The sequence below is a fragment of the Chiloscyllium plagiosum genome, unplaced genomic scaffold, assembly GCF_037043375.1.
Source record: "Chiloscyllium plagiosum isolate Xiang-an unplaced genomic scaffold, Cpla_swu_hap1 HiC_scaffold_29, whole genome shotgun sequence".
NCBI lineage: Eukaryota > Metazoa > Chordata > Chondrichthyes > Orectolobiformes > Hemiscylliidae > Chiloscyllium > Chiloscyllium plagiosum.
The window spans coordinates 61461887-61482021 of NW_028270167.1; positions in this window are offsets into that span (position 1 = coordinate 61461887).

Sequence of the window (20135 nt, forward strand, 5' to 3'; positions counted from 1 at the left end):
AGTTGAGTGACTGCATCCTGTTCCTGTGTCACAGTCTGGAGCAGTTGAATGACTCCCTCCTGTCCCTGTGTCCCAGTTTCGTGCAGTGGAATGACTACCTCCTGTTCCTGTGATCCTGTCTCGAGCAGTTGAGTTACTCCCTCCTGATCCGGTGTCCCAGTCTAGAGCAGTTGAGTGACTCCCTCCTGCTCCTGTATCCCAGTCTAGAGCAGTTGTGTGACTACTTCCTGTTCCTGTGGCCCAAACCCGAGCCGCAGAGAGACTCACTCCTGTTCCTGTGTCCCAGGCTCAAACAGTTGAGTGACTCCCTCCTGTCCTGTTGTCCCAGTCTAGAGCAGTTCAATGACTCACTCCTGTTCCTGTGTCCCAATCTCAAGCAGTTGCGTGATTCCCTCCTGTTCCTGTTTCCCAGTCTCAAGCAGTGGAATGACTGCGTCCTGTTCCTGTGACCCAGTCTCGAGCAATTGAGTGACTCCCTCCTGTACCTGTGTCCCAGTCTCGAGCAATTGAGTGACTCCCTCCTGTTCCTGTGTCCCAGTCTCGAGCGGTTGAGTGACTCCCTCCTGCTCCTGTGTCCCGGTCTGAGCAGTTGACTGACTCTCTCATGTCCCTACGTCCCAGTCTCGAGCAGTTGACTGACTGCCTCCTGTTCCTGTCACCCATCTCAAGCAGTTGAGTGACACTTTCCCGGTCATGTGTCCCAATCTCGAGCAGTTGCGTGACTACCTCCTGTTCCTGTGTCCCCATCTCGAGCAGTTGAGTGACTGCCTCCTGTTCCTGTGTCCCAGTCTCGACCAGATGAGTGACTGCCTCCTGTTCCTGTGTCCCTGGCTCGAGCAGTTGAATGATTCCCTCCGGTTCCTGTTTCTCAGTCTCGAGCAGTTGAGTGACTGCCTCCTGTTCCTGTGTCCCAGTCTCGAGCATATGACTGACTCCCTCCTGTCCCTGTGTCCCAGTCTCGAGCAGTTGCGTAACTCCCTCCTGTTCCTGTGTCCCAGTCTCGAGCAGTTGAGTGACTGCCTCCTGTTCCTGTGTTCCAGTTTCGTGCTGTGGGATGACTACCTCCTGTTCCTGTGATCCAGTCTCGAGCAGTTGAGTAACTCCCTCCTGGTCCTGTGTCCCAGACTCGAGCAGTTGAATGACTCCCTCCTACTCCTGTGTCCCAGTCTCGACCAGTTGAGTGACTGCTTCCTGTTCCTAACTTCCAGTCTCGAGCAGTTGAATGACGACTTCGAGTTCCTGTGGCCCAAACTCGAGCGGTTGTGTGACTGCTTCCTGTCCCTGTGTCCCAGTCTCGAGTAGTTGAATGACTCCCTCCTGTTCCTGTGTCCCAGACTCGAGCAGGTGAATGACTCTCTCCTGTTCCTGTGTTCCAGTTTCGTGCAGTGGAATGACTACCTCCTGTTCCTGTGATCCAGTCTCGAGCAGTTGAGTTACTCCCTCCTGATCCGGTGTCCCTGTCTAGAGCAGTTGAGTGACTCCCTCCTGCTCCTGTATCCCAGTCTAGAGCAGTTGTGTGACTACTTCCTGTTCCTGTGGCCCAAACCCGAGCCGCAGAGAGACTCACTCCTGTTCCTGTGTCCCAGGCTCAAACAGTTGAGTGACTCCCTCCTGTCTTGTTGTCCCAGTCTAGAGCAGTTCAATGACTCACTCCTGTTCCTGTGTCCCAATCTCAAGCAGTTGCGTGACTCCCTCCTGTTCCTGTTTCCCAGTCTCGAGCAGTTGAGTGATTCCCTCCTGTTCCTGTGTCCCAGTCTGGAGCAGTTCAGTAACTGCCTCATGTTCCTATGTCCCAGTCTGAGCAGTTGACTGACTCCCTCCTGTCCCTATGTCCCAGTCTCGAGCAGTTGACTGACTCCCTCCTGTTCGTGTCACCCAGGCTCAAGCAGTTGAGTGACACCTTCCCGGTCCTGTGTCCCTGTCTCGAGCAGTTGCGTGACTACCTCCTGTTCCTGTGTCCCCATCTCGAGCAGTTGAGTGACTGCCTCCTGTTCCTGTGTCCCAGTCTCGAGCAGTTGAGTGACTGCCTCCTGTTCCTGTGTTCCAGTTTCGTGCAGTGGAATGACTACCTCCTGTTCCTGTGATCCAGTCTCGAGCAGTTGAGTGACTCCCTCCTGCTCCTGTGTCCCAGTCTAGAGCTGTTGAGTGACTTCTTCCTGTTCCTGTGGCCCAGACTCGAGTGGCAGAGTGACTCACTCCTGTTCCTGTGTCCCAATATCGAGCAGTTGAGTGACCCCATCCTGTCCTGTTGTCCCAGTCTAGAGCAGTTGAATGACTCCCTCCTGTTCATGTTTCCCAATGTCGAGCAGTTAACTGACTCCCTCCTGTCCTGTTGACACAGCCTCGAGCAGTTGAATGACTCCCTCCTGTTCCTGTGTCCCTGTATCGAGCAATGGAGTGACTCCATCCTGTTCCTGTATCCCAATATTGAGTAGTTGAGTGACTCCCTCCTGTTCCTGTCTCCCAGTATCGAGCAGTTGAGTAACTCCCTGCGGTTCCTGTGTCCCAGTCTCGAGCAGTTGAATGATTCCCTCCAGTTCCTGTTGCTCTACCTCAAGCAGTTAAGTGATTCCCTCCTGTTCCTGTGTCCCAGTATCGAGCAGTTGAATGAATCCCTCCTGTTCCTGTGACCCAGACTCGAGCAGTAGACGGACTCCCTCCTGTTCCTGTTTCCCAGTCTCGAGCAGTTGAGTGACTGCCTCCTGTTCCTGTGTCCCAGTCTCGAGCATATGACTGACTCCCTCCTGTTCCTGTTTCCCAGACTCGAGCAGTTGAGTTACTGCCTCCTGTTCCTGTGTCCCAGTCTCGAGCAGTTGACTGACTCTCTCCTGTCCCTGTGTCCCAGTCTCGAGCAGTTGAGGAACTCCCTCCTGGTCCTGTGTCCCAGACTCGAGCAGTTGAAAGACTCCCTCCTACTCCTGTGTCCCAGTCTCGACCAGTTGAGTGACTGCCTCCTGTTCCTGTGTCCCAGTCTCGAGCAGTTGAATGTCGACTTCGAGTTCCTGTGGCCCAAACTCGAGCGGTTGTGTGAATGCTTCCTGTCCCTGTGTCCCAGTCTCGAGTAGTTGAATGACTCACTCCTGACCCTGTGTCCCAGTCTCGAGTAGTTGAATGAATCACTCCTGTCCTGTTGTCCCAGTGTCGAACAGATGAGTGACTCCCTCATGTTACTGTGTCCCAGTCTGAGCAGTTGACTGACTCCCTCCTGTCCCTCTGTCCCAGTCTCGAGCAGTTGACGGACTCCCTCCTGTTCCTTTCACCCAGTGTCAAGCAGTTGAGTGACACCTTCCCGGTCCTGTGTTCCAGGCTCGAGCAATTGCGTGACTACCTCCTGATCCTGTGTCCCCATCTCGAGCAGTTGAGTGACTCCCTCCTGTTCCTATTTCCAAGTCTCGAGCAGTTGAGTGACTGCCTCCTGTTCCTGTGTCCCAGTCTCGAGCAGTTGAATGACTCCATCTTGTCCCTGTGTCCCAGTCTCAAGCAGTTGAATGACTCCCTCCTGTTCCTTCGTCTCAGACTCGAGCAGTTGAATGAATCCCTCCTGTTCCTGTGACCCAGACTCGAGCAGTTGAGTGACTCCCTCCTGTTCCTGTGTCCCAGTCTCGAGCAGTTGACTGACTCCCTCCTGTTCCTGTTTCCCAGTCTCGAGCAGTTGAGTGACTGCCTCCTGTTCCTGTGTCCCAGTTCGAGCAGTTGACTGACTTCCTCCTGTCCCTGTGTTCCAGTCTCGAGCAGTTGCGCAACTCCCTCCTGTTCCTGTGTCCCAGACTCGAGCAGTTCAATGACTCCCTCCTGTTCCTGTGTCCAAGTCTCGAGCAGTTGAATGACTCCCTCCTGTCGTTGTGTTGCAGTCTCATGCAGTGGAATGACTGCGTCCTGTTCCTGTGACCCAGTCTCGAGCAATTGAGTGACTCCCTCCTGTTCCTGTGTCCCAGTCTCGAGCAATTGAGTGACTCCCTCTTGTTCCTGTGTCCCAGTCTCGAGCGGTTGAGTGACTCCCTCCTGCTCCTGTGTCCCAGTCTAAGCAGTTGACTGACTCCCTCCTGTCCCTATGTCCCAGTCTCGAGCAGTTGACTTACTGCCTCCTGTTCCTGTCACCCATCTCAAGCAGTTGAGTGACACCTTCCCGGTCCTGTGCCCCAGTGTCGAGCAGTTGCGTGACTACCTCCTGTTCCTGTGTCCCCATCTCGAGCAGTTGAGTGACTCCCTCCTGTTCCTGTTTCCCAGACTCGAGCAGTTGAGTGACTGCCTCCTGTTCCTGTGTCCCAGGCTCGAGCAGGTGAATGACTCCCTGCTGCTTTGGTGTGCCAGTCTCGACCAGTTGAGTGACTGCCTCCTGTTCCTGTGTCGCAGTCGCGAGCAGTTGAATGACGACTTCGCGTTCCTGTGGCCCAAACTCGAGCGGTTGTGTGACTGCTTCCTGTCCCTGTGTCCCAGTCTCGAGTAGTTGAATGACTCACTCCTGACCCTGTGTCCCAGTCTCGAGAAGTTGAATGAATCACTCCTGTCCTGTTGTCCCAGTCTCGAACAGTTGAGTGACTCCCTCCTGTTCCTGTGTCCCAGTCTGGAGCAGTTCAGTAACTGCCTCATGTTCCTGTGTCCCAGTCTGAGCAGTTGACTGACTCCCTCCTGTCCCTATGTCCCAGTCTCGAGCAGTTGACTGACTCCCTCCTGTTCCTTTCACCCAGTCTCAAGCAGTTGAGTGACACCTTCCCGGTCCTGTGTCCCAGTCTCGAGCAGTTGCGTGACTACCTCCTGTTCCTGTGTCCCCATCTCGAGCAGTTGAGTGACTCCCTCCTGTTCCTGTTTCCAAGTCTCGAGCAGTTGAGTGACTGCCTCCTGTTCCTGTGTCCCAGTCTCGAGCAGTTGAATGACTCCATCTTGTCCCTGTGTCCCAGTCTCAAGCCTTTGAATGACTCCCTCCTGTTACTTCGACCCAGACTCGAGCAGTTGAATGAATCCCTCCTGTTCCTGTGACCCAGACTCGAGCAGTTGAGTGACTCCCTCCTGTTCCTGTGTCCCAGTCTCGAGCAGTTGACTGACTCCCTCCTGTTCCTGTTTCCCAGTCTCGAGCAGTTGAGTGACTGCCTCTTGTTCCTGTGACCCAGTTCGAGCAGTTGACTGACTCCCTCCTGTCCCTGTGTTCCAGTCTCGAGCTGTTGAGTAACTCCCTCCTGTTCCTGTGTCCCGAGCAGTTGAATGACTCCCGCCTGTTCTTGTGTTCCAGTCTCGAGCAGTTGAATGACTGCCTCCTGAACCTGTGTTCCAGACTCGAGCGGTTGAGTGACTGCCTCCTGTTCCTGTGTCCCAGTCTCGAGCAATTGAGTGACTGCCTTCTGTTCCTGTTTTCCAGACTCGAGCAGTTGACTGACTCCCTCCTTTCCCTGTGTCCCAGTCTCGAGCAGTTGACTGACTACCTCCTGTTCCTGTGTCCCTGACTCGAGCAGTTCAATGACTCCCTCCTGTTCCTGTGTCCAAGTCTCGAGCAGTTGAATGACTCCCTCCTGTCGTTGTGTTCCAGTCTCATGCAGTGGAATGACTGCGTCCTGTTCCTGTGACCCAGTCTCGAGCAATTGAGTGACTCCCTCCTGTTCATGTGTCCCAGTCTGGAGCAATTGAGTGACTCCCTCCTGTTCCTGTGTCCCAGTCTCGAGCGGTTGAGTGACTCCCTCCTGCTCCTGTGTCCCAGTCTAAGCAGTTGCCTGACTCCCTCCTGTCCCTATGTCCCAGTCTCGAGCAGTTGACTGACTCCCTCCTGTTCGTGTCACCCATCTCAAGCAGTTGAGTTACACCTTCCCGGTCCTGTGTCCCAGTCTCGAGCAGTTGCGTGACTACCTCCTGTTCCTGTGTCCCCATCTCGAGCAGTTGAGTGACTCCCTCCTGTTCCTGTTTCCCAGTCTCGAGCAGTTGAGTGACTGCCTCCTGTTCCTGTGTCCCAGTCTCGAGCAGGTGAATGACTCTCTCCTGTTCCTGTGTTCCAGTTTCGTGCAATGGAATGACTACCTCCTGTTCCTGTGATCCAGTCTCGAGCAGTTGAGTGACTCCCTGCTGTTTTGGTGTGCCAGTCTAGAGCAGTTGAGTGACTCCCTCCTGCTCCTGTGTCCCAGTCTAGAGCTGTTGAGTGACTTCTTCCTGTTCCTGTGGCCCAAACTCCTGTGGCAGAGTGACTCACTCCTGTTCCTGTGTCCCAATATCGAGCAGTTGAGTGACCCCCTCCTGTCCTGTTGTCCCAGTGTAGAGCAGTTGAATGACTCTCTCCTGTTCCTGTTTCCCAATGTCGAGCAGTTAACTGACTCCCTCCTGCCCTGCTGTCCCAGCCTCGAGCAGTTGAATGACTCCCTCCTGTTCCTGTGTCCCAGTATCGAGCAATTGAGTGACTCCATCCTGTTCCTGTGTCCCAGTATCGAGTAGTTGTGTGACTCCCTCCTGTTCCTGTCTCCCAGTATCGAGCAGTTGAGTAACTCCCTCCGGTTCCTGTGTCCCAGTCTCGAGCAGTTGAGTGACTGCCTCCTGTTCCTGTTTCTCTATCTCAAGCAGTTAAGTGATTCCCTCCTGTTCCTGTGTCCCAGGCTCGAGCAGTTGAATGATTCCCTCCAGTTCCTGTGTCCCAGTCTCGAGCAGTTGAATGATTCCCTCCAGTTCCTGTGTCCCAGTCTCGAGCAGTTGAATGACTGCCTCCTATTCCTGTGTCGCAGTCTCGAGCAGTTGAATGAATCCCTCCTGATCCTGTGTCCCAGTCTCGAGCAGTTGACTGACTCCCTCCTGTTCCTGTGACCCACACTAGAGCAGTTGAGTGACTGCCTCCTGTCCCTGTGTCAAGTCTCGAGCAGTTGACTGACTCCCTCCTGTTCCTGTTTCCCAGTCTCGAGCAGTTGAGTGACTGCCTCCTATTCATGTGTCCCAGTCTCGAGCAGTTGACTGACTCCCTCCTATCCCTGTTTCCCAGTTTCGAGCAGTTGAGTAACTCCCTCCTGTCCCTGTGTCAAGTCTCGAGCAGTTGACTGACTCCCTCCTGTTCCTGTTTCCCAGTCTCGAGCAGTTGAGTGACTGCCTCCTATTCATGTGTCCCAGTCTCGAGCAGTTGACTGACTCCCTCCTGTCCCTGTGTCCCAGTTTCGAATATTGAGTAACTCCCTCCTGTTCGTGTGTCCCAGACTCGAGCAGTTGAAATACTCCCTCCTGCTCCTGTGTCCCAGTCTCGACCAGTTGAGTGACGACTTCGAGTTCCTGTGGCCCAAACTCGTACGGTTGTGTGACTGCTTCCTGTCCCTGTGTCCCAGTCTCGAGTAGTTGAATGACTCACTCCTGTCCCTGAGTCCCAGTCTCGAGTAGTTGAATGACTCACTCCTGTCCTGTTGTCCCAGTCTCGAGCAGTTGAGTGACTCCGTCCTGTTCCTGTGTCCCAGTCCCGAGCGGTAGAGTGACTCCCTCCTGCTCCTGTGTCCCAGTCTGAGCAGTTGACTGACTCCCTCCTGTCCCTATGTCCCAGTCTCGAGCAGTTGACTGACTACCTCCTGTTCCTGTCACCCAGACTCAAACAGTTGAGTGACACCTTCTCGGTCCTGTATCCCAGTCTCGAGCAGTTGCGTGACTACCTCCTGTTTCTGTGTCCCCATCTCGGGCAGTTGAGTGACTCCCTCCTGTTCCTGTTTCCCAGTCTCGAGCAGTTGAATGACTGCATCCTGTTCCTGTGTCACAGTCTGGAGCAGTTGAATGACTCCATCCTGTCCCTGTGTCCCATCTCGAGTAGTTGAATGACTCCCTCCTGTTCCTGTGTCCCAGACTCGAGCAGGTGAATGACTCTCTCCTGTTCCTGTGTTCCAGTTTCGTGCAGTGGAATGACTACCTCCTGTTCCTGTGATCCAGTCTCGAGCACTTGAGTTACTCCCTCCTGTTCCGGTGTCCCAGTCTGGAGCAGTTGAGTGACTCCCTCCTGCTCCTGTATCCCAATCTAGAGCAGTTGTGTGACTACTTCCTGTTCATGTGGCCCAAACCCGAGCCGCAGTGAGACACACTCCTGTTCCTGTGTCCCAGGCTCAAACAGTTGAGTGACTCCCTCCTGTCCTGTTGTCCCAGTCCAGAGCAGTTCAATGACTCACTCCTGTTCCTGTGTCCCAATCTCAAGCAGTTGCGTGACTCCCTCCTGTTCCTGTTTCCCAGTCTCAAGCAGTGGAATGACTGCGTCCTGTTCCTGTGACCCAGTCTCGAGCAATTGAGTGACTCCCTCCTGTTCCTGTGTCCCAGTCTCGAGCAATTGAGTGACTCCCTCCTGTTCCTGTGTCCCAGTTTCGAGCGGTTGAGTGACTCCCTCCTGCTCCTGTGTCCCGGTCTGAGCAGTTGACTGACTCTCTCATGTCCCTACGTCCCAGTCTCGAGCAGTTGACTGACTGCCTCCTGTTCCTGTCACCCATCTCAAACAGTTGAGTGACACCTTCCCGGTCATGTGTCCCAGTCTCGAGCAGTTGCGTGACTACCTCCTGTTCCTGTGTGCCCATCTCGAGCAGTTGAGTGACTGCCTCCTGTTCCTGTGTCCCAGTCTCGAGCAGTTGAGTGACTGCCTCCTGTTCCTGTGTCCCTGGCTCGAGCAGTTGAATGATTCCCTCCAGTTCCTGTTGCTCTATCTCAAGCTGTTAAGTGATTCCCTCCTGTTCCTGTGTCCTAGTCTCGAGCAGTTGAATGAATCCCTCCTGTTCCTGTTTCCCAGTCTCGAGCAGTTGAGTGACTGCCTCCTGTTCCTGTGTCCCAGTCTCGAGCATATGACTGACTCCCTCCTGTCCCTGTGTCCCAGTCTCGAGCATTTGCGTAACTCCCTCCTGTTCCTGTGTCCCAGTCTCGAGCAGTTGAGTGACTGCCTCCTGTTCCTGTGTTCCAGTTTCGTGCAGTGGGATGACTACCTCCTGTTCCTGTGATCCAGTCACGAGCAGTTGAGTAACTCCCTCCTGGTCCTGTGTCCCAGACTCGAGCAGTTGAATGACTCCCTCCTGTCCTGTTGTCCCAGTCCAGAGCAGTTGAATGACTCACTCCTGTTCCTGTGTCCCTATCTCAAGCAGTTGCGTGACTCCCTCCTGTTCCTGTGACCCAGTCTCAAGCAGTGGAATGACTGCGTCCTGTTCCTGTGACCCAGTCTCGAGCAATTGAGTGACTCCCTCCTGTTCCTGTGTCCCAGTCTCGAGCGGTTGAGTGACTCCCTCCTGCTCCTGTGTCCCAGTCTGAGCAGTTGACTGACTCTCTCATGTCCCTACGTCCCAGTCTCGAGCAGTTGACTGACTGCCTCCTGTTCCTGTCACCCATCTCAAACAGTTGAGTGACACCTTCCCGGTCCTGTGTCCCAGTCTCGAGCAGTTGCGTGACTACCTCCTGTTCCTGTGTCCCCATCTCGAGCAGTTGAGTGACTGCCTCCTGTTCCTGTGTCCCTGGCTCGAGCAGTTGAATGATTCCCTCCAGTTCCTGTTTCTCTATCTCAAGCAGTTAAGTGATTCCCTCCTGTTCCTGTGTCCTAGTCTCGAGCAGTTGAATGAATCCCTCCTGTTCCTGTTTCCCAGTGTCGAGCAGTTGAGTGACTGCCTCCTGTTCCTGTGTCCCAGTCTCGAGCATATGACTGACTCCCTCCTGTCCCTGTGTCCCAGTCTCGAGCAGTTGCGTAACTTCCTCCTGTTCCTGTGTCCCAGTCTCGAGCAGTTGAGAGACTGCCTCCTGTTCCTGTGTTCCAGTTTCGTGCAGTGGGATGACTACCTCCTGTTCCTGTGATCCAGTCACGAGCAGTTGAGTAACTCCCTCCTGGTCCTGTGTCCCAGACTCGAGCAGTTGAATGACTGCCTCCTGCTCCTGTGTCCCAGTCTCGACCAGTTGAGTGACTGCCTCCTGTTCCTAAGTCCCAGTCTCGAGCAGTTGAATGACGACTTCGAGTTCCTGTGGCCCAAACTCGAGCGGTTGTGTGACTGCTTCCTGTCCCTGTGTCCGAGTCTCGAGTAGTTGAATGACTCACTCCTGACCCTGTGTCCCAGTCTGGAGCAGTTGAATGACTCCCTCCTGTTCCTGTTTCTCAATGTCGAGCAGTTAACTGACTCCCTCCTGTCCTGTTGTCCCAGCCTCGAGCAGTTGAATGACTCCCTCCTGCTCCTGTGTCAAGTCTCGACCAGTTGAGTGACTGCCTCCTGTTCCAGTGTCCCAGTCTGGAGCAGTTGAATGACGACTTCCACTTCCTGTGGCCCAAACTCGAGCGGTTGTGTGACTGCTTCCTGTCCCTGTGTCCCAGCCTCGAGTAGTTGAATTACTCACTCCTGACCCTGTGTCCCAGTCTCGAGTAGTTGAATGAATCACTCCTGTGCTGTTGTCCCAGTCTCGAGCAGTTGAGTGACTCCCTCCTGTTCCTGTGTCCCAGTCTGGAGCAGTTCAGTAACTGCCTCATGTTCCTATGTCCCAGTCTGAGCAGTTGACTGACTCCCTCCTGTCCCTATGTCCCAGTCTCGAGCAGTTGACTGACTCCCTCCTGTTCGTGTCACCCAGTCTCAAGCAGTTGAGTGACACCTTCCCGGTCCTGTGTCCCAGTCTCGAGCAGTTGCGTGACTACCTCCTGTTCCTGTGTCCCCATCTCGAGCAGTTGAGTGACTCCCTCCTGTTCCTGTTTCCCAGTCTCGAGCAGTTGAGTGACTGCCTCCTGTTCCTGTGTCCCAGTCTCGAGCAGTTGAATGACTCCATCCTGTCCCTGTGTCCCAGTCTCGAGTAGCTGAATGACTCCCTCCTGTTCCTTCGTCCCAGACTCGAGCAGGTGAATGACTCTCTCCTGTTGCTGTGTTCCAGTTTCGTGCAGTGGAATGACTACCTCCTGTTCCTGTGATCCAGTCTCGAGCAGTTGAGTTACTCCCTCCTGCTCCTGGGTCCCATTCTAGACCAGTTGAGTGACTACTTCCACTTCCTGTGGCCCAAAAACGAGCCGCAGAGTGACTCACTCCTGTTCCTGTGTCTCCATTTCGGGCAGTTGAGTGACTCCCTCCTGTTCCTGTTTCCCAGTCTCGAGCAGTTGAGTGACTGCCTCCTGTTCCTGTGTCCCAGTCTCGAGCAGTTCAGTAACTGCCTCATGTTCCTATGTCCCAGTCTGAGCATTTGACTGACTCCCTCCTGTCCCTATGTCCCAGTCTCGAGCAGTTGACTGACTCCCTCCTGTTCGTGTCACCCAGTCTCAAGCAGTTGAGTGACACCTTCCCGGTCCTGTGTCCCAGTCTCGAGCAGTTGCGTGACTACCTCCTGTTCCCGTGTCCCCATCTCGAGCAGTTGAGTGACTCCCTCCTGTTCCTATTTGCAAGTCTCGAGCAGTTGAGTGACTGCCTCCTGTTCCTGTGTCCCAGTCTCGAGCAGTTGAATGACTCCATCCTGTTCCTGTTTCCCAGTCTCGAGCAGTTGAGTAACTGCCTCCTGTTCCTGTGTCCCAGTCTCGAGCAGTTGAGTGAGTGCCTCCTGTTCCTGTGTCCCAGTCTCGAGCAGTTGAATGACTCCATCCTGTCCCTGCGTCCAAAACTCGAGCAGGTGAATGACTCTCTCCTGTTCCTGTGTTCCAGTTTCGTGCAGTTGACTGACTCCCTCCTGTTCCAGTTTCCCAGTCTCGAGCAGTTGACTGACTCCCTCCTGTCCCTGTGTCCCAGTCTCGAGTAGTTGAATGACTCCCTCCTGTACCTGTGTCCCAGATTCGAGCGGTTGAGTGACTCCCTATTGTTCCTGTCTCCCAGTCTCGAGCAGTTGAATGACTCCCTCCTGTACCTGTGTTCCTGACTCGTGAGTGGAATGACTGCCTCCTGTTCCCGTGTCCGAATCTTGAGCAGTGGAATGACTGCCTCCTGTTCCTGTGACCTCGTCGCGACCAATTGAGTGACACCTTTCTGTTCCTGTGTCCCAGTATCGAGCAGTTGAATGACTCCCTCCTGTTCCTGTGACCCAGTCTCAAGCAGTTGACTGACTCTTTCCGGTTCATGTGTCCCTGTCTCGAACAGTTGAACGACTGCCTTCTGTTCCTGTTTCCCAATCTCCAGCAGTTAAGTCACTCCCTCCTGTTCCTGTGTCCCAGTCTCGAGCAGTTGAGTGACTGCCTTCTGTTCCTGTGTCCCAGGCTCGAGCAGTTGAGTGACTGCCTTCTGTTCCTGTGTCCCAGGCTCGAGCAGTTGAGTGACTGCCTTCTGTTCCTGTGTCGCAGCCTCGAGCAGTTGAATGAATCCCTCCTGTTCCTGTGACCCACACTCGAGCAGTTGAGTGACTGCCTCCTGTCCATGAGTCAAGTCTCGAGCAGTTGACTGACTCCCTCCTGTTCCTGTTTCCCAGTCTCGAGCAGTTGAGTGACTGCCTCCTATTCATGTGTCCCAGTCTCGATCAGTTGACTGACTCCCTCCTGTCGCTGTGTCCCAGTTTCGAGCAGTTGAGTAACTCCCTCCTGTTCCTGTGTCCCAGACTCGAGCAGTTGAAATACTCCCTCCTGCTCCTGTGTCCCAGTCTCGACCAGTTGAGTGACTGCCTGCTCTTCCTGTGTCCCAGTCTCGAGCAGTTGAATGACGACTTCGAGTTCCTGTGGCCCAAACTCGAGCGGTTGTGTGACTGCTTCCTGTCCCTGTGTCCCAGTCTCGAGTAGTTGAATGACTCACTCCTGTCCTGTTGTCCCAGTCTCGAGCAGTTGAGTGACTCCCTCCTGTTCCTGTGTCCCAGTCCCGAACGGTAGAGTGACTCCCTCCTGCTCCTGTGTCCCAGTCTGAGCAGTTTGACTGACTCCCTCCTGTCCCTATGTCCCAGTCTCGAGCAGTTGACTGACTACCTGCTGTTCCTGTCACCCAGACCCAAACAGTTGAGTGACACCTTCCCGGTCCTGTATCCCAGTCTCGAGCAGTTGCGTGACTACCTCCTGTTCCTGTGTCCCCTTCTCGGGCAGTTGAGTGACTCCCTCCTGTTCCTATTTCCCAGTCTCGAGCAGTTGAGTGACTGCATCCTGTTCCTGTGTCACAGTCTGGAGCAGTTGAATGACTCCATCCTGTCCCTGTGTCCCAGTCTCGAGTAGTTGAATGACTCCCTCCTTTTCCTGTGTCCCAGACTCGAGCTGGTGAATGACTCTCTCCTGTTCCTGTGTTCCAGTTTCGTGCAGTGGAATGACTACCTCCTGTTCCTGTGATCCAGTCTCGAGCAGTTGAGTTACTCCCTCCTGCTCCGGTGTCCCAGTCTAGAGCAGTTGAGTGACTCCCTCCTGCTCCTGTATCCCAGTCTAGAGCAGTTGTGTGACTACTTCCTGTTCCTGTGGCCCAAACCCGAGCCGCAGAGAGACGCACTCCTGTTCCTGTGTCCCAGGCTCAAACAGTTGAGTGACTCCCTCCTGTCCTGTTGTCCCAGTCTAGAGCAGTTCAATGACTCACTCCTGTTCCTGTGTCCCAATCTCAAGCAGTTGCGTGACTCCCTCCTGTTCCTGTTTCCCAGTCTCAAGCAGTGGAATGACTGCATCCTGTTCCTGTGACCCAGTCTCGAGCAATTGAGTGACTCCCTCCTGTTCCTGTGTCCCAGTCTCGAGCGGTTCAGTGACTCCCTCCTGTTCCTGTGTCCCAGTCTCGAGCGGTTGAGTGACTCCCTCCTGCTCCTGTGTCCCAGTCTGAGCAGTTGACTGACTCTCTCATGTCCCTACGTCCCAGTCTCGAGCAGTTGACTGACTGCCTCCTGTTCCTGTCACCCATCTCAAGCAGTTGAGTGACACCTTCCCGGTCCTGTGTCCCAGTCTCGAGCAGTTGCGTGACTACCTCCTGTTCCTGTGTCCCCATCTCGAGCAGTTGAGTGACTGCCTCCTGTTCCTGTGTCCCAGTCTCGAGCAGTTGAGTGACTGCCTCCTGTTCCTGTGTCCCTGGCTCGAGCAGTTGAATGATTCCCTCCAGTTCCTGTTTCTCTATCTCAAGCAGTTAAGTGATTCCCTCCTGTTCCTGTGTCCTAGTCTCGAGCAGTTGAATGAATCCCTCCTGTTCCTGTTTCCCAGTCTCGAGCAGTTGAGTGACTGCCTCCTGTTCCTGTGTCCCAGTCTCGAGCATATGACTGATTCTCTCCTGTCCCTGTGTCCCAGTCTCGAGCAGTTGCGTAACTCCCTCCTGTTCCTGTGTCACAGTCTCGAGCAGTTGACTGACTACCTCCTGTTCCTGTGATCCAGTCTCGAGCAGTTGAGTAACTCCCTCCTGGTCCTATGTCCCAGACTCGAGCAGTTGAATGACTCCCTCCTGTTCCTAAGACCCAGTCTCGAGCAGTTGAATGACGACTTCGAGTTCCTGTGGCCCAAACTCGAGCGGTTGTGTGACTGCTTCCTGTCCCTGTGTCCCAGTCTCGAGTAGTTGAATGACTCACTCCTGACCCTGTGTCCCAGTCTGGAGCAGTTGAATGACTCCCTCCTGTTCCTGTTTCTCAATGTCGAGCAGTTAACTGACTCCCTCCTGTCCTGTAGTCCCAGCCTCGAGCAGTTGAATGACTCCCACCTGCTCCTGTGTTCCAGTCTCGACCAGTTGAGTGACTGCCTCTTGTTCCTGTGTCCCAGTCTCGAGCAGTTGAATGACTCACTCCTGACCCTGTGTCCCAGTCTCGAGTAGTTGAATGAATCACTCCTGTCCTGTTGTCCCAGTCTCGAGCAGTTGAGTGACTCCCTCCTGTTCCTGTGTCCCAGTCTGGAGCAGTTCAGTAAATGCCTCATGTCCCTATGTCCCAGTCTGAGCAGTTGACTGACTCCCTCCTGTCCCTATATCCCAGTCTCGAGCAGTTGACTGACTCCCTCCTGTTCGTGTCACCCAGTCTCAAGCAGTTGAGTGACACCTTCCCGGTCCTGTGTCCCAGTCTCGAGCAGTTGCGTGACTACCTCCTGTTCCTGTGTCCCCATCTCGAGCAGTTGAGTGACTCCCTCCTGTTCCTGTTTCCCAGTCTCGAGCAGTTGAGTGACTCCCTCCTGTTCCTGTTTCCCAGTCTCGAGCAGTTGAGTGACTGCCTCCTGTTCCTGTGTCCCAGTCTCGAGCAGTTGAGTGACTGCCTCCTGTTCCTGTGTTCCAGTTTCGTGCAGTGGAATGACTACCTCCTGTTCCTGTGATCCAGTCTCGAGCAGTTGAGTGACTCCCTCCTGCTCCTGTGTCCCAGTCTAGAGCTGTTGAGTGACTACTTCCTGTTCCTGTGGCCCAAACTCGAGTGGCAGAGTGACTCACTCCTGTTCCTGTGTCCCAATATCGAGCAGTTGAGTGATCCCCTCCTGTCCTGTTGTCCCAGTCTAGAGCAGTTGAATGACTCCCTCCTGTTCATGTTTCCCAATGTCGAGCAGTTAACTGACTCCCTCCTGTCCTGTTGTCACAGCCTCGAGCAGTTGAATGACTCCCTCCTGTTCCTGTGTCCCAGATTCGAGCAATTGAGTGACTCCATCCTGTTCCTGTGTCCCAGTCTCGAGCAGTTGAGTGACTGCCTCCTGTTCCTGCGTCCCAGTCTCGAGCAAATAAGTGACTGCCTCCTGCTCCTGTGTCCCAGGCTCGAGCAGTTGAATGATTCCCTCCAGTTCCTGTGTGCCAGTCTCGAGCAGTTGAATGAATCCCTCCTGTTCCTGTGACCCAGACTAGAACAGTTGAGTGACTGCCTCCTGTTCCTGTGTCCCCATCTCGGGCAGTTGAGTGACTCCCTCCTGTTCCTGTTTCCCAGTCTCGAGCAGTTGAGTGACTGCCTCCTGTTCCTGTGTCCCAGTCCCGAGCAGTTGAATGACTCCCTCCTGTTCCTGTGACCCAGTCTCAAGCAGTTGACTGACTCTTTCCGGTTCATGTGTCCCTGTCTCGAACAGTTGAACGACTGCCTTCTGTTCCTGTTTCCCAATCTCCAGCAGTTAAGTCACTCCCTCCTGTTCCTGTGTCCCAGGCTCGAGCAGTTGAGTGACTGCCTTCTGTTCCTGTGTCCCAGGCTCGAGCAGTTGAGTGACTGCCTTCTGTTCCTGTGTCCCAGCCTCGAGCAGTTGAATGAATCCCTCCTGTTCCTGTGACCCACACTCGAGCAGTTGAGTGACTGCCTCCTATTCATGTGTCCCAGTCTCGATCAGTTGACTGACTCCCTCCTGTCCCTGTGTCCCAGTTTCGAGCAGTTGAGTAACTCCCTCCTGTTCCTGTGTCCCAGACTCGAGCAGTTGAAATACTCCCTCCTGCTCCTGTGTCCCAGTCTCGACCAGTTGAGTGACTGCCTGCTGTTCCTGTGTCCCAGTCTCGAGCAGTTGAATGACGACTTCGAGTTCCTGTGGCCCAAACTCGAGCGGTTGTGTGACTGCTTCCTGTCCCTGTGTCCCAGTCTCGAGTAGTTGAATGACTCACTCCTGTCCCTGAGTCCCAGTCTCGAGTAGTTGAATGACTCACTCCTGTCCTGTTGTCCCAGTCTCGAGCAGTTGAGTGACTCCCTCCTGTTCCTGTGTCCCAGTCCCGAACGGTAGAGTGACTCCCTCTTGCTCCTGTGTCCCAGTCTGAGCAGTTTGACTGACTCCCTCCTGACCCTAAGTCCAAGTCTCGAGCAGTTGACTGACTACCTGCTGTTCCTGTCACCCAGACCCAAACAGTTGAGTGACACCTTCCCGGTCCTGTATCCCAGTCTCGAGCAGTTGCGTGACTACCTCCTGTTCCTGTGTCCCCTTCTCGGGCAGTTGAGTGACTCCCTCCTGTTCCTGTTTCCCAGTCTCGAGCAGTTGAGTGACTGCATCCTGTTCCTGTGTCACAGTCTGGAGCAGTTGAATGACTCCATCCTGTCCCTGTGTCCCAGTCTCGAGTAGTTGAATGACTCCCTCCTGTTCCTGTGTCCCAGACTCGAGCTGGTGAATGACTCTCTCCTGTTCCTGTGTTCCAGTTTCGTGCAGTGGAATGACTACCTCCTGTTCCTGTGATCCAGTCTCGAGCAGTTGAGTTACTCCCTCCTGCTCCGGTGTCCCAGTCTAGAGCAGTTGAGTGACTCCCTCCTGCTCCTGTATCCCAGTCTAGAGCAGTTGTGTGACTACTTCCTGTTCCTGTGGCCCAAACCCGAGCCGCAGAGAGACGCACTCCTGTTCCTGTGTCCCAGGCTCAAACAGTTGAGTGACTCCCTCCTGTCCTGTTGTCCCAGTCTAGAGCAGTTCAATGACTCACTCCTGTTCCTGTGTCCCAATCTCAAGCAGTTGCGTGACTCCCTCCTGTTCCTGTTTCCCAGTCTCAAGCAGTGGAATGACTGCATCCTGTTCCTGTGACCCAGTCTCGAGCAATTGAGTGACTCCCTCCTGTTCCTGTGTCCCAGTCTCGAGCAGTTCAGTGACTCCCTCCTGTTCCTGTGTCCCAGTCTCGAGCAGTTGAGTGACTGCCTCCTGTTCCTGTGACCCAGGCTCGAGCAGTTGAATGATTCCCTCCAGTTCCTGTTTCTCTATCTCAAGCAGTTAAGTGATTCCCTCCTGTTCCTGTGTCCTAGTCTCGAGCAGTTGAATGAATCCCTCCTGTTCCTGTTTCCCAGTCTCGAGCAGTTGAGTGACTGCCTCCTGTTCCTGTGTCCCAGTCTCGAGCATATGACTGACTCTCTCCTGTCCCTGTGTCCCAGTCTCGAGCAGTTGCGTAACTCCCTCCTGTTCCTGTGTCACAGTCTCGAGCAGTTGAGTGACTGCCTCCTGTTCCTGTGTTCCAGTTTCGTGCAGTGGGATGACTACCTCCTGTTCCTGTGATCCAGTCTCGAGCAGTTGAGTAACTCCCTCCTGGTCCTATGTCCCAGACTCGAGCAGTTGAATGACTCCCTCCTGCTCCTGTGTCCCAGTCTCGACCAGTTGAGTGACTGCTTCCTGTTCCTAAGTCCCAGTCTCGAGTAGTTGAATGACTCTCTCCTGTCCCTGTGTCCCAGTCTCGAGCAGTTGCGTAACTCCCTCCTGTTCCTGTGTCACAGTCTCGAGCAGTTGAGTGACTGCCTCCTGTTCCTGTGTTCCAGTTTCGTGCAGTGGGATGACTACCTCCTGTTCCTGTGATCCAGTCTCGACCAGTTGAGTGACTGCTTCCTGTTCCTAAGTCCCAGTCTCGAGTAGTTGAATGACTCACTCCTGACCCTGTGTCACAGTCTGGAGCAGTTGAATGACTCCCTCCTGTTCCTGTTTCTCAATGTCGAGCAGTTAACTGACTCCCTCCTGTCCTGTAGTCCCAGCCTCGAGCAGTTGAATGACTCCCACCTGCTCCTGTGTCCCAGTCTCGACCAGTTGAGTGACTGCCTCCTGTTCCTGTGTCCCAGTCTCGAGCAGTTGAATGACGACTTCGAGTTCCTGTGGCCCAAACTCGAGCGGTTGTGTGACTGCTTCCTGTCCCTGTGTCCCAGTCTCGAGTAGTTGAATGACTCACTCCTGACCCTGTGTCCCAGTCTCGAGTAGTTGAATGAATCACTCCTGTCCTGTTGTCCCAGTCTCGAGCAGTTGAGTGACTCCCTCCTGTTCCTGTGTCCCAGTCTGGAGCAGTTCAGTAACTGCCTCATGTCCCTATGTCCCAGTCTGAGCAGTTGACTGACTCCCTCCTGTCCCTATGTCCCAGTCTCGAGCAGTTGACTGACTCCCTCCTGTTCGTGTCACCCAGTCTCAAGCAGTTGAGTGACACCTTCCCGGTCCTGTGTCCCAGTCTCGAGCAGTTGCGTGACTACCTCCTGTTCCTGTGTCCCCATCTCGAGCAGTTGAGTGACTCCCTCCTGTTCCTGTTTCCCAGTCTCGAGCAGTTGAGTGACTCCCTCCTGTTCCTGTTTCCCAGTCTCGAGCAGTTGAGTGACTGCCTCCTGTTTCTGTGTCCCAGTCTCGAGCAGTTGAGTGACTCCCTCCTGTTCCTGTTTCCCAGTCTCGAGCAGTTGAGTGACTCCCTCCTGTTCCTGTTTCCCAGTCTCGAGCAGTTGAGTGACTGCCTCCTGTTCCTGTGTCCCAGTCTCGAGCAGTTGAGTGACTGCCTCCTGTTCCTGTGTTCCAGTTTCGTGCAGTGGAATGACTACCTCCTGTTCCTGTGATCCAGTCTCGAGCAGTTGAGTGACTCCCTCCTGCTCCTGTGTCCCAGTCTAGAGCTGTTGAGTGACTACTTCCTGTTCCTGTGGCCCAAACTCGAGTGGCAGAGTGACTCACTCCTGTTCCTGTGTCCCAATATCGAGCAGTTGAGTGACCCCCTCCTGTCCTGTTGTCCCAGTCTAGAGCAGTTGAATGACTCCCTCCTGTTCCTGTTTCCCAATGTCGAGCAGTTAACTGACTCCCTCCTGTCCTGTTGTCACAGCCTCGAGCAGTTGAATGACTCCCTCCTGTTCCTGTGTCCCAGATTCGAGCAATTGAGTGACTCCATCCTGTTCCTGTGTCCCAGTCTCGAGCAAATAAGTGACTGCCTCCTGCTCCTGTGTCCCAGGATCGAGCAGTTGAATGATTCCCTCCAGTTCCTGTGACCCAGACTAGAACAGTTGAGTGACTGCCTCCTGTTCCTGTGTGCCAGTCTCGAGCAGTTGAATGAATCCCTCCTGTTCCTGTGACCCAGACTAGAACAGTTGAGTGACTGCCTTCTGTTCCTGTATCCCCATCTCGGGCAGTTGAGTGACTGCCTCCTGTTCCTGTTTCCCAGTCTCGAGCAGTTGAGTGACTGCCTCCTGTTCCTGTGTCCCAGTCTCGAGCAGTTGAGTGACTGCCTCCTGTTCCTGTGTCCCAGTCCCGAGCAGTTAAATGACTCCATCCTGTCCCTCCGTCCAAAACTCGAGCAGGTGAATGACTCTCTCCTGTTCCTGTGTTCCAGTTTCGTGCAGTGGAATGACTACCTCCTGCTCCTCTGTACCAGTCTAGAGCAGTTGAATGACTACTTCCTGTTCCTGTGGCCCAAACTCGAGCGGCAGAGTGACTCACTCCTGTTCCTGTTTCCCAGGCTCGAACATTTGAATGACTCCCTCCTGTTCCTGTTTCCCAATGTCGAGCAGTTGACTGACTCCCTCCTGTTCCTGTTGTCCGAGCCTCGAGCAGTTGAATGACTCCTTCCTGTTCCTGTGTCCCAGTCTCGAACAATTGAGTGAGTCCCTCCTGTTCCTGTGTCCCAGTCTCGAGCAGTTCAGTGACTGCCTCCTGTCCCTGTGTCAAGTCTCGAGCAGTTGCGTGACTACCTCCTGTTCCTGTTTCCCAATCTCGAGCATTTGCGTGA